This window comes from Rhopilema esculentum, chromosome 13, assembly GCF_057945365.1.
Source record: "Rhopilema esculentum isolate cy_ngs chromosome 13, ASM5794536v1, whole genome shotgun sequence".
In the NCBI taxonomy this organism is placed as follows: domain Eukaryota; kingdom Metazoa; phylum Cnidaria; class Scyphozoa; order Rhizostomeae; family Rhizostomatidae; genus Rhopilema; species Rhopilema esculentum.
Genome location: NC_142827.1, coordinates 19,436 through 36,562, shown reverse-complemented (window position 1 = coordinate 36,562; position 17,127 = coordinate 19,436). Strand labels below are relative to the sequence as shown.

Below are 17,127 nucleotides of genomic sequence, written 5' to 3'. Positions count from 1 at the left end.
TCACTTTCAAACACCACCTTACACCTGTTGATATTTGGGCTAAACGGTGTTTTGGATACTACCAGTTCCTTCTTTTTACTGGACCTTGGCAGGTTTATGATTTGTGGTGCAGAGGATACCAACTGTGTGTTACTGAGGGTCCTCTTTTTTGTAGGGGTCTAAAAATTGCTCAATATGCTGCTGACATCAGGTTTGGGACGATTTTGTTCAGGTTGGAAGGGCAGTTGTTGAGATTTCAAGGCTTGATCAAGGCTATTGAGCTTTGTTGAAGTGTCATACTGAAGCACTTTTGTTTTTCCTTTTGCACTTGTTTTATAACGGAATGTTATTTGAATTTCTCCGTTACAAATACTTTCCAGCTCACCTGCCTGAGAATAATTGTATCTTTTAGGTGAGAGAAAATTTATTAGAAAAGTCAGGAGTGTCATGTAAAGGTTATGCCAAATCGTCAATGAACATCGGAGATGTGGCGAAAATCAGGCAACTTTTTCGTTTAAAGAGTTACCTTACTGAGCCGCTCATAGATGTTGAAATCTGTAGCCTTGAAGGCCATGGCTTAAATCCTATTCTTGTGATTTTTACCTCTGAAGCAACTGACTTACAATGGAAATATTTAAGCGAGTTCCTCAAAAGTCCGTCCTTCAATAAAAGTGCCAAAGATATCAGTGGCTAAAGATTAAGTTCGCGTGTGCAAGGTTCAAAGTGATGAATAGCCAACAATATCCCCTCGTATTGCGTTCAGTATTCTTAAATCTTTAATTTTTTAGTCCAATAGCAAAAAATAGGGGTCGTTCAAATATTATCACATGCGTCTTATTGCATGTAGTTTTTCAGTTTTGCTAGATTTAAACATTACCTTTAAAATCATAGCCACTTGCAATAACCATTTATATTTTCATACAGTAGGCAAACAAAATTGTAGCTTCTGAAAAAGTGTATAACAGAAAAAATTAGAACAGTAAACTAGAATAGTGACTAATTTACTTCGAAACTGTACTGAATGTGTTGCCGTATATTTTCTAATTGAACATAACCCACGTGACCGTTGGTTTGAATGTATCTATTAAGTAGGTGTTGTTTTTCTGTTGGTGTTGTTAAGTTGTTTTTTCTTATTATTAAGCTCAAACGTTGCTGAAGCAAAGTGATTAATATTTGCATTTAAGATTATTACCACCAAATCAAATGTGACTGTAACATGTTTTCCAAATGTGACTGTGACAGGACCCACAAGAATGAGCAATGTAAGCAAAGTTAAGATTACAGCCCAGCGTTTATCTTCTTTCCAGCTATCAAAGCTCTCTTTATACGGACAAATATCAATCTAAAAGAAGCAATGAGCAGGAGGGGCCCCCAGTGCTGTTGTTGACAAAGCAGGACGGGGCCCGTGGAAGTGGAAGGGGAAGGGCTGAGAGGAGACCTTTCAAATAAGCTTCCAGAAATGTATCTCAAACCTTAACAAGATCTTTTTGGATTTTGCTTCAGTTTTTCCCCTTCCCCAAATATAAACTTTTCAGTCCCCATCATAACATGATGTCTACGGGGGGAGCTATGTACCAGGGTGTCCCTATTACTGGCAGAACAGTCACCCTACTATTTGACCAGATGTCTATATGAAAAACTGCTGCTTTTTTCACTTTCTCTTAACTGTCTTTGTCGAGGGGCAATTAACTCTTGAAGAAGGTGTACGAGATTTCCACGAAAACAAACGGATCTCCAGGATATAAGATTTTGTCACAAGAGAATTGATCATCAAGATTTGGGATCTATCAAGCCCAAATAATGTAAGCGCAAGTAAATTGCAGTTTCATCGCAACTTTAGAATGATCATACGTAGAAACGCAATGAATAACAATACATCCGACTATAATGCATACAATAAATATATAGTTTATGATGAAATTATGCTAGATATTAAGTTACGCATTAATTTTAGTAAAAATTTACAATATAGTTATTTGTCAAATGACAATTGTTTTGCCGAAAGTCTGTCTCGATTGTCTTCCTAATCTAAGAGTCCGAAAGGGATCAGAAAGCTGGTAACAAGGTGGTGACTGGGGGATTGGGTGTTGAAAATCCATAAATTTTAGGTGCTGTAATTTTTGTATGACCCCTAAAAGTATCTCGAAGTTGAAGTAAAACATTAGATTGCCAGAATATAGACTTCACCTGAACCTTTTCTTTCCTAGAACAAAACCTATAACAATATAGTATGACGTCACTAAAACTTCAAATGGAAATTCTGAACGATTTTCAACGGTGACCTACCATTTTTTTCATGGATATATATGTATTTGACGGTGTAGATTTCAAAAATGATGTTTAAAATTCCCGCCAGAAGTCCCATCATGCATTTTTGTCCAAAAAGTGATACTTTCTCCCGATCGGGAGAAAAAGTGGGTATGATTTCTTCTCCCGATCGGGAGAAATTTTATTGAAACTTCTCCCGATCGGGAGAAAAAGTGGGTATGATTTCTTCTCCCGATCGGGAGAAATTTTATTGAAACTTCTCCCGATCGGGAGAAATGTCTCCCAATCAGAAGAAATATCGTTTATTTCTCCTGATCGGGAGACAAATGCTTATATCCCTAGCTGATAGAAGGCTACGAATACAATAATACCAAACACAATGCGATGCAAATTTTGTGCTGTGTAACTCTTTTTACGGTTAGTTTTTATAGTCAATGTTGGCTTACCTACCCCTATAAAAATAGAAGCCCCAGATGACAATAATTTTTTGCTCAAATCTGTCTGCGCATTTTTGCAAATTTAGATTAATCCGAGCAGTTGGAACATGGACTTTCCTGTGAATTCTGCGCATAGCCTAATTTTGAGCCCTAAAAGTGCTATTTAAAAATGAAATCCCGCAGCTTTTACTTTGACTTTTTTTTAAAAAAGTTGTAATACTTTCATATACAATTTTCATGTATGGAAACATTTAAATTACTTTCGAATGTTACTTTTACCTTCATCAAGTATGAATTTATAAAGATATTGTGTTGTTGCTGACTTATGTTTATGTTCTGCTCCTTTGCACGAAATGAAATCTGTGAAACAAAACAAGTAACCAGATATCTGTTCTTATGAAAATGCTTACAATAAAATTAAGTACATTTAAAACCAGATCGTTGAAATCAGATCATCTCTATTTGGTTACATCATATATCCAGTTGTCTTCCAGCCTGTTTTCTTGATAAAAGCAAATGCTTGTAGGCAGAATTATCTTTAAAGAAAGGAGTTTCAATAAAACTAGTTCCTGTTGAAACCAGATCATTGAAACCAGATAATTTCTATCTAGTTGCATGATGTGACCAGTTGTCTTCCAGCCTGTTCTTTTGATATAAGCAGATGCATGTAACCAGAATTGCGCTTTAAAGATATTAGTTTCAAAAAGGATATTTCCAATGGAAACCAGATCACTGAAACCAGATAATTTCTATCTAGTTGCATCATGTAACCTGTTGTCTGTTCTCTTGATGTCCAGCCTGTTCTCTTGATGTAGCCATATGCATGTAACCAGAATTGCCCTTTTAATGAACAACTTTCAGTAAGGCTAGTTCCCGTGCAAACCAGATTGTTGAAACCAGATCATTTCTATCTTGTCCCATCATTTAACCAGTTGTCTTCCAGCCTGTTTTCTTGATGTAACCTGATGCATATAACCAGAATTGTGCTTTTAAGAAACCATTTTCAATATGGCTAGTTTCCGTTGAAACCAGATCACTTCTATCTAGTTACATCATGTAGCAAGATGTCTTCGAATTAGTTTTCATGATGTTACAATATACATGTAACCAGAATTCCGCTTTTATGTAACAAGATTCAACAAGGCACCCGCTTCAGTTTTAATCCATAACAATATATTATATAAATCTCAATATTAATCCAACATAATGTTGCTGGAACCATGCACCTCAGCCAGTTCAAATGGTCATTTATTATGTGTTGTGACAACCGGCTCGTTATGAGGGGGTGTATTGTTATCAACAGGTGCTAGCGCTTTGCCCGCTCGATTAAAATTGTTGTGCTTATGCCATGTCGCATTTTTGAGATCGCAGCCATTCTACTTTCGTTTGCTGTTCGTGATGGAGTCGCAGGAAAGCAATTTATAACCAATGCACAACGTGAAATCGTAGAACGCGCTTATGCAGCAAGTTTAATGTCAACATTGGAGAAGTTTTTGTCTGATTTTATTGATCTGTCTCGAAAAACTGGGCTTCCCATCTCAAAAATTAAGGTGTGGATAAACAACAAGAAGCGCCATGAAAGGAGGAAGAGGGCTTTTTCTCAAGAAAATGAAGACATTCCGTCTACAGTTTTCAGTGTGTCAGTTACAAGAAAGGCACGAAAAGTATCTGGGCACAATGTCTTTTGCTCTAATCTTTGGAGCAGGACAGGTAAGAGCAATCTTCAATTTGAAATGATAATTAAGTTCATTCTATAGGCCTATATGAGGTTTCTTGCATGTTCAATATAGATTTACCTAGATGTTAGAAAGTTTTGAAAAAAACAGGTTTTATACAAAAGGCAATTTTAAAAGCCGTGTAACACTTCATTTCCCAATTCCTGAATGTTAGGAAATTGTTGTTGTCAACACAACTAATTTACTTGGCCTTTTTGGCTGGATGCAATGTGTGAATGAATGAATGATGGTATATATGGTCTAGCGGAAGATGAAATAACAACTCTTTGGAAGTCGCAGCAACTTCCTATGTGCGAATTGAAGTTTATATATATGTCATTTATTAATCCTACATAGTTCGAAATACCTATATCAAGGTGTCAATTTTAAGCTAAAGCTTGTGATCAGGGCACAATTTGTATATATTTAAAGATAAAATCAACGATATGGAGTTTCGTTTACGTCTATGCTATGTTCAACATAATTATATTTATATGTAAATTTTGTCTGCCGAACTGTGGTATATGGAAATCATCAAATTTAGCCTTTCTTCAAAATTTTGATCAATATTTAAGTTGAATCAAAAATTGATAGAAAACGACATTATGATTTATAGGAACGTTATTATGTGGCAAGAATTGCCTTGGTTCCTATCTACTCTGCTGTAACTTTCCACCGTTGATGCTACTTTGAATCTTATTTAACTTGCAGAGAACACGGAGCCAGTGAGAGAGACAGTGTGTTGCCTGTGTAACTCTGATGTGAACTGAACTGAACTCACTTACATACAAATTAACTTACTTATATACAAAATAAATGTGCTGAGTAATGATGTGTTGTGATGATGTAATGATGATGCAATGGAGAAGGAAAGATCTAGACTTGGGAAGAAATCAGCATGACATAGATGTGTTAACGTGTGTACAATGGTGAAGGGAATGTCCTGTGCTAGGTGATGCTGTGAACGACGTATGTGGATGTCATGGTGATGGCATGATGTAGGAATATGGCCTAATTTACAATATTAAAATCACTACAAATTAAGATTTTTCTGCCGAACCCTGTCTTGGGTAAATGGAAGTCATCAAATTTAGCCTTTCTTCAAAATTTTGATCAATATTTTGAGTTCAATCAAAAATTGGTAGAAAACGACATTATAATTAAAATTTTTCTGCTGAATCCTGTCCTGGGTAAATGGAAATCATCAAATTTAGCCTTTCTTCAAAATTTTGATCAATATTTTAAGTTCAATAAAAAATTGGTAGAAAACGACATTATAATACAAATTATACAAAGTATACAGAAAAAAAGCTAAAAACTGAACTGTAAATGTTTTTTAAGTTTACAAGCTATGTCATAAAGAACATAATATTTCAGTTCTTGGTTATCCTTTAACTCCTCGATTCTTTTCCTAATCAGAAAAACTGAGTATTCAATTCTAAAAAATACAAAATATGAATATGCTTAGCATTTTCCTCTACATATCAATCATCTTCACAAAAAACTAACTATAATAACAAATCTATACACACTTTTGAGGCAAGTTCAAGAGGGTGTGTATTCAAAAATGGGAATTGATTGAAAACTTCTTCTCTTAAAGTGGGGCTTCAAAATGCTAATTAATTTACAGCTTTTTGATGATGTGACAACATAAAAGGATGATAACTTGAAGCCTATCAGCTTGACCAAATTGTTAGGGTCTAGATACTACAAACATGCCTCTCACCTCTCTCTATGCTTCAGATTCATAAATCGGTGTGGGAATTCATGACGGCAAATTGACCCTAGTAGACCTTTACTATCATACAATTTTGATTTTCCCTTTGAGGAAAGACTGTCACTTCCACCAATAGCACCAGCTTGGAAATTATTGCAATTCTGGAATATTATATGCTAAGTTTACTCATCATACAGATGGTATTTGATAAAAATTCAAAGTTGTATATTTTAGTAACAAGTTAATTTTTTATTTTCAAATGTCTTAACAACTCATGTAACACAAAGTACCTTGCTTCTAGATGACACCTTTAACATTTAACTAAAGCTCAAAAGTAGAGATATCTTTAAACCACATGTGGACAAAAATATACCTTAGTTGATGATTTACATTTGGGGTAGGAATTCATGAATTCATCAACAACTTTCTCATCCTCTAACTTAAAGTTACCAAACTTAGACTCAGAGTCATACTTTCCGGGAACTCTTTTGTGAACAAGGCCAAAGCAAGCATCAATGCTCTATCACAAAACCAGGACCCTAAAAACAGAACAAGTGGAGATCTTTACAGATTATACTGAAAGCCATTTAGAAGAACTTATGAGTCAAAAAAGTTCTAAAAAAGCGACAAATATGTTTCCTTTTGTAGTTGATTAAGAACTTAGTATAAGCAACAACAAAAAGATAATTTTTTTTGTACATCTATAAATATTTCTAATGATTTGATGTTTAAAAATTTATGAACAAAGCTTCCAACTCACACTTAAAGGGCAAGCTGGGCATGTTATTCCTTCTTTGTAGTTTTTAACCAATGATTTTATTGTAGCCACGTTGGGTTTGAAAAATCTGCAAAATAATATTTTTAAAAATACTTTTGGATAACAAGAAGGAGACTATAAGTGAAGATAATTAAGATAATCAAGGAAACATTTATCACAATGTTTTTGTCAATAAAATTGGAAACATTTAAGACAATACCGATATTCCTCAAAAGACTCTCCTTGAAGTGCTTTGAATAGCCCCTTTTCATCACCAGAAGTCTTCAAATTTGTTTGGGATAACACAGAAATGCTTGCACAGAATAAAGTTAAAGAAACTTGATTTTCTTTGAAAAAACGATCAGGAAGGTCCATCAAGTCAAAAGTGCATGCCATCCTTGGTTGCAATGGTGTTGATGGCCAAAGTCTTGATCTTAAAGAAAAATATATCTCAGGTCTGCATGCACATAGTTCGATTACACCATCAGACTGTCTCCCTGACAAAGAGATCAAATTTATAAGAAACATAGTATTAAATAATCAAAAAAAGAAAATAATCTGAATGAACAATATGCAATAGATTTTAGGCAAGAGAATTTGCAGACTTCAGCATTCCAATGAAAAGTGTTTAAAAAACTCTTAGCAGAATGGCATAAAAAACTCTTAGCAGAATGGCAAGTGACTTGAATGATAAACAAAACTTTCAACTAAACACTCAGAAAAATCACCAACTTATCCATGAATAAAAATGACAGGAATACAAATCTGCTGCAAATAAACAAATGCATGTCAGTTCTCTTGCTCTAACAACTACAAAACGAGTTTGACACTTTTGTTCTATGTTACCTTTCATGTCTACTATTGTTATCATCCTTCTGGAAATTGAACAGCTTTCAGAAAAATGAACATCCCTGCAGACTTTTGGTATTATTGGTGGTCTTTCAAGTTTCAAAAATGCTCCATCCACAAACAAAGAACTAAGATTACTTTTTTGAGAATGAAAAAGATTTAAATACCTGCCATTTTTCCAAGTAGTGAAATTTATTTTGTTCTGTGTGGCTTCTTATGCAGCATTTCTCACAAAAAATACATCTATGCCACACTCGAGCCACAAGCTTTTGAACCAGGGAATTCAGCATCTAGCCATTCGGTGCACAGCTTGCAGAGATATCTAAAGGCATAGCACAGCTTTCAACATAAGCCTTAGCTATGGACTCTCTTGATTTTTCCCATCCATCGATCTTTTTAATGCGACATTGAAAATATCTGGTTCCAACAGCATTTCTAAGTTTCCAGAAAAATGAAAATTTAAAATTGTGCCATTGCCCAATTTTACCTGAATTCTTGTGAATTTATTATTATGTGTAATTTACTAGATATATAAAGGATTAAAGAACTGTTCTTTCACGCACCAAGTTCATATTAATATTAGCTATTAGGATGCTGAGCGAAATTGAATTTCAATGAGATGACAAAAGATGAAAAACCTAGGCCTAGGCGTATCACATATAGAAAGGATATTTTGCTGGCCACCTACCAAACTGGAAACATTTTTCTTAACTTCTCAAAGCATTTGACCTATCTAAAATAAAAATGATAGCATACCTGGGTGAACTTTGTATGTCCCAATCTTGGCTTCTCATGCTCGTGGCCTTTCCAAATTTGACATCGAGTTGGCATTACTGTTTATCACACTCGCACTTTGTGCTTCATCGCTTGAATTTACTTCATTAGGCCCTTGATTTGTGGCAAAGAGAGATACATTTCTACCGAATCTCGAAATCTTGGTAATTTTACAAGATCTAGCGCAAGTGAGTTTGACATTGCAGTTGTACTTTTTGAATTTATTGCACGGAAAAGATATCCGTAATAGCAAATGAAAGTAAAATGAAGGCGATCGCGACCATGCGACACCGCAACAGCATGACAATTTGAATCGAGCGAGCAAAGCGCTAGCACCAGTTGATAACAATACACCCCCTGACAACGAGCCGGTTGTCACAACACTATATTGTTTTTAATATAATTAATGACCATTTGAACTGGCTGAGGTGCATGCTTCCAGCAACATTATGTTGGGTTAATATTGAGATTAATATAATATATTGTTATGGATCCAAATTGAAGCGTGTTAACAAGGCTAGTTCCTGTTAAAACCAGATCGTTGAAACCTTGTCATATCGATCTATTTGCAACATGTAACCAGTTGTCTTTCAGCCTGTTCTCTTGATGTAACCAGATGCATGTAACCAGAATTGCGCTTATAAGAAAATAGTTTCAAAAAGGCTATTTTCCGTGGAAACCAGATCACTGAAACCAGATCATTTCTATCTAGTTGCATAACGTAACCAGTTGTCTTCCAGCCTGTTCTCTTGATATAAGCAGATGCATGAAACAAGATTGCGCTTTTGAGATATGAGTTTCAATAAATTTTGCTACCCTTGAAATCAGATCGTTGAAACCAGATCATTTCTATCTAGATGCATCATGTAAGCAGTTGTCTTCAAGCCTGTTCTTTTGATATAAGCAGATGCATGTAAGCAAAATTGCGCCTATCAGAAACAAGGTAGGGTTCTCTTCATTTAATTCTACGTGTAAGATGCGCCCACAAGCGCTCAAAGAAAATACGAGAGATGTATTTATCTGATAATTAAAGAGAACTTTATATATATTCAACAGCAACGAGAATATTATAATCTAACAAAGGCTACCAAACGAAATAAGCAACAACTAATTAGAATGTAAGAGTCCAAGAATGTAAGAGATCCTTTATTCCGAATTTCTTCGACTATATCAAGATTCCATCAACAAACGGAAAGATTTCACCTGGTTTATGTCCTTGTACGGGAAACCTTTATCTTGCGAGTTCTTCGAGAGTTTCTTGAGTTTCAAGAGCGATTCCATAGAGTTTCTTCGATAAGAGCGATAGTTCTTCAAGAGTTTCAAGTGACTTCTTCAAGAGTCTCAAAAGCGATTACTTCCAGAGTTGATTTTGAGCGCGAGAGTTCATTCTTTTCTCTTAGGTGTTGACACCTACTTCTTTGTTTCAACAACAAAACAAAATACTCAGCAAAAAACTAAAGACCCTTCAAAAAATAAACAAAAGAAACAAAACGAGGTTGGGGGAAATTTCCGCACAAAGGCTATTTTCCGTGGAAACCAAATCACTGAAACCAGATCATTTCTATCTAGTTGCATAGTTGTTAGGGTTGTTAGGGTTGTTAGGGTTGTTAGGGTTGATAGGGTTGTTAGGGTTGTTAGGGTTGTTATAGGCAGGGAATTTTCCTCAACAATCTGAACTTCAACCTAACTTTGAATTTTATTTCACAATAGCAATTCGACCATGCTGATTCCAAATCCGAGATGGGCCCTTTGAAATTTCGACCGGAGTTGTGGTTTTTTGATGACGTCACAGAGGGACATTTTTTGCAAGAAAAACACTCATAGCGGGGCAAAAAAACACGTGAATTGAGTGAAAACGGTCTCCATCGATAGTTCTCTATGCTATGATTTGAATGGTGTATATTTTTCAGAGAGTTATGCAGATGTCAGCAAAAAATTGATGACGTCATCATTCGGCAAAATAGTAAAGTATAGCACGAATAGCGGGTAAACGAATGCTGTTGATTACAATATACTCTCAATGTTAATTAAAACTTGACCGCAAGGTATCTATTTAACTAAATCCTGGTAGCCAATCAGATCTGTCAGAATCATCATTATCGCTTTCGTCATTTGATGAATATCCAAAAAAATATATACTCCAACTCTTCTGTTTCTTGATATATTTCTTCGTTGTCAACCTTGAATTCAGGTGCATATCTAGCACGTTTTTGGGAAGGAGAATTGCTTCTTGTTTTAATTGCAGATTCCTTTGACGAAGGCAGTTGACTTCCTGAAGTTGAAGTAAAAATTTCAGCATTGAATTTTACACAAAAAATATTTTTCAAAATCTTTTTCCTTCTTAAACTGATTTTCTAGTACAATGGTTGTATATTTTGCTACCTACTAAACGACTAGCTAGTAAATGGAAACAGAAATTACCAGTAAACCATATTGGCACCAAAATTCCATTTTGAAGATCCTTCTTCCAGCCATAATCTTCAGCTCTAATGTTAGTGACTGTATAGCTTCCCCATTGTAGCCAATAATATGCCTGGAAATGTACACGTAGCAAGGCTTGCCGCAATGAATCAGGATCGGGTGGGATTGCCTGTGATGCTTTGGTTTTCAAGGACTTTTAGAGACGTATGCGCGTTTCCACTAATGATTCTGTTTCTTTGCCAGAGTACATTACTGTCTGAACAAATTTCATACTTTCTTCAAGTTCTTTCTCTGGTAAAATTTCACTTTGGCCAATAGATTGTAGCAAATCTAGTAATTCTGGCTTTTTTTCACTTTATTTAAAACTTTGATCTTCCCAACCCCAAAGAAAAAGGAAGTTGTGTCACAACCTGTCAGACTGTGCAATTGTGGCAAGTAAGACGATATTTTAGAACCAAGGTATTTGTTCACTTTGCCTATGTCCACGTATTTGTCATGATCTATCTTCATGTACCATTTGCTGCAAGGTTGAAGCTTACTGTAAGCATAGACCAGCAGAACGAAAACGTCAGTGTCTTTCGCTACTATTACGACATTTGTGTCTTGAAGAGAAGCATGCAATATAAGTCTCGTATCAGCTACTTCATGATTGCACTTGAAAAGCTCGTTAGCAGTTGTTGTCGTAAGCCAGGGGTCGGCAACCTTTATAAAACAGGGGGCCAAATTTGATTTTTGAAATGCATACGAGGGCTGCAACTCAAACTACAGTATAGTTTTAATATATACCAATTCTACCTAACTACTAATCTAATCAATAAAAATGTATTTATCTGAAAATGTACTGTAACGTGGAAGCGGTACGTAAATACAAACATAGATGTAAAGTACATGTTCACTGTTCAGTGCATTACAAGAAGCTAATGGGCAACTTGCTGCTGCACGTCCTTGGCCAACTTCTCAATATTCGGCAGAATTGTTGATGTTGGCAGCCGCAAGTTGCCTTCAAGGTGCTGATCAGTCATGCGAGATCGCAGTCGACTCTTCGCATGCTTCATCTTTGAGAAGAGACTTTCGCAAAGGAGAGAAGTACTTCCAAACATGCAACACATTATCTTGGCATGCTGCACCAGACCTTGATATGAACCATTATACACCATGGAGTTATCAACCACTCCATATAAAACGGGATTATCTGAGTTTCCTTGTATTTCTGTTTCAATTCACTGGTACCCTGCAGCTCGATCAACTCCATTTGAAGATGGAAAGTGAACCAAGTTCCATTGATTCAGCTGAGTTTTCCAAAGATGTAGCATAAGCAGGAACATGACATGTTCATACATGACATTCACAAAATGACAGTGGCCTTGAAGCTTCTTCTTCAGCTTGTTCGAGTGACTAGTAATATTAACGAGGAATGCTAATCTAGGCAAGAATCTAAGATCACTGAATCAATATCGAGCTGACACTCGTGCATTCGGCCACATTATTTACAAGTTAACAGGGGCCTTCTGGGCCACACAAAAATTCCTTGCGGGCCGCATGTGGCCCGCGGGTTGCCGACCCCTGTCGTAAGCGCTAATGTATTTTCACCACACGTGAAGATAAACGGGACCAATATTAATTTCCTTCCTTCTGAAGTTTGAAAAAAGTTTGCTGCCAGCTCAATCAATTCTTTTTTGTTTTCAATGTTGTTAAACACAGCATTCCAGGCACTTCCTTGAAGCATCTTTTGATCATATCCCTGAATGTGAGTACGGGAGACTCTTCGCCCCTTTTTTGCCTTGTGCCACTTTTTACGCTATCCTCCCTGTATGTATCGTTTATTATTTCAACGGAGAGAGGGTGAGACTGAATAGGTGGTGTCGAAAATTTTAGTAGGGCAAGAAGCCATTCCTTGTAGGTTTCACGAGCTTTCACACATCTCATTGCAGCCATTCCATCAATTAACCATCTTGCATTTTCTGGACAAGCATTTGAAATCGCACTTGCTTCCTCAATTATATAAATGCGCAAGACATGTTTTGGTGCTTGTCGGAGTTCCCTGCCAGGCGTGGCAATGCTCAATGGAATTTCAGTAAGTGGATGCCGAAATGCTACTTCCAAATTAATTGATTTCGTAAGAAGTGTGCCAAATGCCTGTCTGTCTTGCTTCAGGATACTCACTGCTTTTGGTTGCTTTTTCGTCTTCTTTAGTCCTGATGTCAACATTAATCGCTTAATAGGCTGGTAAAAATTTACTTTACCTTTTACCAATCTATCTTCCACAAACTCCTTGTACTTCTCGTTGCCTTGCTTGGGCGCATTCAATAAACCTTCTATCATTTTTGGGTCTAGCTCCTTTCCCATTGTTATATGACATGCTTCTCCCTGGCCAAAAGGATCCAAGCCGTATCCTTGTAACTTCTGCTTCAGTTGACTTACATGTTGAATATGCATCTTCTTTGCTGAAGATGTAACCTCTTTGTGAACGGATGAAGTCGACATATTAATTTGGTCTCTCAAAGCTGATTGCAATTTGGCGTGAATATGCGAGGTTTTGATCCACGTATTAACAACATTTGATTTGGTACTGTATCCTGCTCGATATGGGCCTGCGCTTCTCTTCGTTTCACCATTGAAAACTTCCGTCATCAAGTTGCCATGTATATTTGAAAATGGAGCACCCGATAAACTTCCTCCAAATCCTCTCAACTCCATCTCTTTAAATGCAGGATGGCTTTTTCTTTCAATATATCGAAGGAAAACGTGCTGAAATGACATGTATCGAGCGTAGTTCACATGATCAAAAGCAAATCAGTGTTTCACCATGTCCCTTTCTGCTTGCAAATGGCGTTCTATGTCTTGCTCTCGAACTGCAGATACAAGGGTAAGTAGCGAAGATACATCCTTCAGGTATTCAATAGTCATTTTTTATTGTGTTCCATCAACTGATGAAGTTATGCTGTTGAACAATTCAAGAAACTTTGCATTCTGAACCTCTTCTTTGTTCAGGAAAGGACTTGGATTGTGTTTCAAATCTTGAAAAAGTGCAATAAGACCTGCATCGATATCTGTGTACTTTGCTGTTAAGCTTTCACTTTGCTTTGCTGTAACTCTAAATTGCACCAAAGCATAAAAACTTTCTTTGTGCAACCGCATATTCCGATAATAGTGGCCACCTTCGGCTGCTTTATCAACAGTTGCCATTGCTATCACACCTGCATCTGTCCACCACGATTTGTAACCTTTACAGGCATGCCGTTTGTGGATCATCTGTTGCTTAACTCTCGATTGATGGAATCCTCCCATCAGAATGATCACATTTTTGTAAGTGTCAGGATACTTCCATAGAATATGAGCAAGCCTTGCATACACTTGCTCGTCTGCATGAGCATAAATATGTCCAATATCTAGCTCTTTCATTAAACGCAACAATTTATCAAGAAAGTTCTTGCACACGGGATATTCTGGAGGCTGTGGAATAACTGGAAGATACTCTACAAGAGACTTCTGAACTTCAACATCTGTCATAATTTTGTTAAAAGCTGTCCAAGAGCCAATCGTATTATCATCTTCTGTTCGTCCAGGAAGACCGTCGAGCATCGCCCATACAACATTGCGCTTCAGACAATATGTTAAAAGATCATCATCTGTGTTATCAACATGATCGATGAACAACTTTGGGGGAATTCTCTGCCCAATTTCACATTTCCCAATTTCCTCTAGTTCATCGACATCAGGAGCAATGTTGAGACTTGTCTCGTATGAAACAGAGGGAGCTGGGTTTTCACCTAAAATAGAAGGTAAGAAATGATCCAAACTTGCATTAAAATAAGAAAAGATGCCTGTGATGAAAAATACAGAAAGAAAGGCATGTCAATCAATTAAACAGAACAATTCTATGGTTAATGACATACCTGGAAGGACCTGTTGAAATAATGTGCAATTCGTATCATGCCTTGTTCCAGATCCAGTTGCAGTATCTTGCGAGCCGTCATTGTTATCAATTGTAGCATGTGTAGAGATTCCCTTTGCCATCTCGTTAGAAACACGACCGCTGGCTGACACCATCCTCGCCCATGCATCGTTCTGAAGTCTTATGTCTGCATATGAAATGCAATTTCCTAGCTTATGCAGGATAACCACAGACTGTTTACTGGCTGTGAAACGATGCAGCGTCATCTCAGCAATAACTTGTTTCACGTTCTTCTGTTTGGGGCTTAGTAGCACTTCCCAGTCAGAGGCTAATGACCACACTTTTGTAGCCATTGGTTTTGATCTTGTCATAGCATAGCCATACTGATTTATTTTGTAATTTTTGTCAACTGTTGCATAAATCATGTTGTAAATGTCTTGCAGCAGACCTCTGTCAAACTGTTCAATCAGTTCATTAGGGTTACATGGCCAAGACCATTCATTCTCAACTCTCGCTTCCATTTTTCTGCGAATCATTGCCGCACATGCCTTGATTATATCCTCGTCTCGGAGACCGTGTCCCTTCAAAGTTGCAGTCGCATATTCCAAAGGATTCACATCGCTTGAATATATTATTACCTGGCGTCCTGAAGAATAAAACCCAAGCCTTTCAGAAAATACACCGACCAATTTCTTCTTCAATGCAGCTGTATTGTTCACTGGTGAATCAATTCCTTTTTCATCACTTAAATTCATTACATCACGAAGAAGATTGCTCAGCAAAAAAGCTTGTTTCTCCAGCAAAATCTTTGTTCGAATTTTTCCAAGGATCTCGCTCATCACATCATTCTGAATATCTTCTAAATCGTCATCGATTTGTTTTTGTCGCCTCTGTTCATTTATAGCAAACTTCAATTAACACGACTGGTGATAATATACATCGATAGCAAAAATATCGTGAGACTGTCCACAAATGGCCAATTGTAGTCTGTTAGCCGCTGCAAAAATCGATGTTCCTTATTCTCAATATATTCTTCTTTTCGTTCTAACAACCTATTTGCTGATTTGTTCCTTTCACAACGCCCCAAGCCCCCGCTTTCATATGGATTATTATCAAGTGTTTGCTTCACGTTGCAAATAAAACATACCCGTTTCTCTCTCAGATGCTGGCTACAGAAGCGTCTTGACACTCTATCTTCTTTTTGAGATTCTTCTAAAAGATCACCACCAATACTACTGTTCTCAATCTCAACTAATCCGTATTTTCCTTCACAACTTTCTAATTTTGTCCTAAAAGATGTTCTGCACGCTGTGTGTGCCTTACCAAAAGCACAAGTTTCAGTTATCTTCTCGAAAACTTTTGTAAATGCGTATTTTGAATCAGCACTGTCCACATTTATTGTTGACCAGGGCCTTGCCTGTTCTTGAACATTCAACCATCCGTCATCTTTAAATGAGCTTATTTTTTCCTTCTTTTTCAAGAGGCATTCACACAATAAGCATTTCTCATCACCGTCTGAGTTCAGAGCCAAAAATTAACTGCTTTTATCCATTATTTAAACATTTTTCTAACAGAAAAGGCCCAGCACAAATAATCAGTTGAAACTCCCACGAGGCAAATATCATTTCATGAAATATCAAATTTCAAGGACAAGTAATTTACTTCCTTTGGCCAGAAGTATCATGCAGGGTAATGTAAGCGAAAGATCAACAACATCAGTTTGTAACCATTGGTGGCTTTCGTCAACTTCAATTTTACATGACACTCTTTCAATTTTACATGATTTTTTTGCTGACATCTGCAAAACTCTGAAAAATATACACCATTCAAATCATAGCATCTAGAACTATCGATTGAGACCGTTTTCACTCAATTCACGTGTTTTTTTTGCCCCGTTATGAGTGTTTTTCTTGGAAAAAATGTCCCTCTGTGACGTCATCAAAAAACCACACTTCCTATCGAAATTTCAAAGGGCCCATCTCGGATTTGGAATCAGCATGGGTTGTTAGGGTTGCTAGGGTTGCTAGGGTTGCTAGGGTTGCTAGGGTTGCTAGGGTTGCTAGGGCTGCTAGGGTTGCTAGGGTTGCTAGGGTTGCTCATCACATCATTCTGAATATCTTCTAAATCGTCATCGATTTGTTTTTGTCGCCTCTGTTCATTTATAGCAAACTTCAATTAACACGACTGGTGATAATATACATCGATAGCAAAAATATCGTGAGACTGTCCACAAATGGCCAATTGTAGTCTGTTAGCCGCTGCAAAAATCGATGTTCCTTATTCTCAATATATTCTTCTTTTCGTTCTAACAACCT

At 36.8% G+C, this 17,127-nt stretch overlaps 1 protein-coding gene across 9 annotated transcripts in view; it reads left to right on the top strand.

The window, feature by feature from the left end:
• Positions 1-11,872, top strand: part of LOC135691529 (uncharacterized) — a 52,721-nt gene extending 40,849 nt beyond the window's left edge. For 3 of the 9 annotated variants that reach the window (XM_089111977.1, XM_089111975.1, XM_089111972.1), the window contains one exon: positions 9,354-11,872. The gene's annotated coding sequence lies outside the window, so the exon portion shown is untranslated. The other 6 variants (XM_089111978.1, XM_089111976.1, XM_089111973.1 and 3 more) reach the window with 2 other exon arrangements.
• The last annotated feature ends 5,255 nt before the right edge of the window (positions 11,873-17,127 follow it).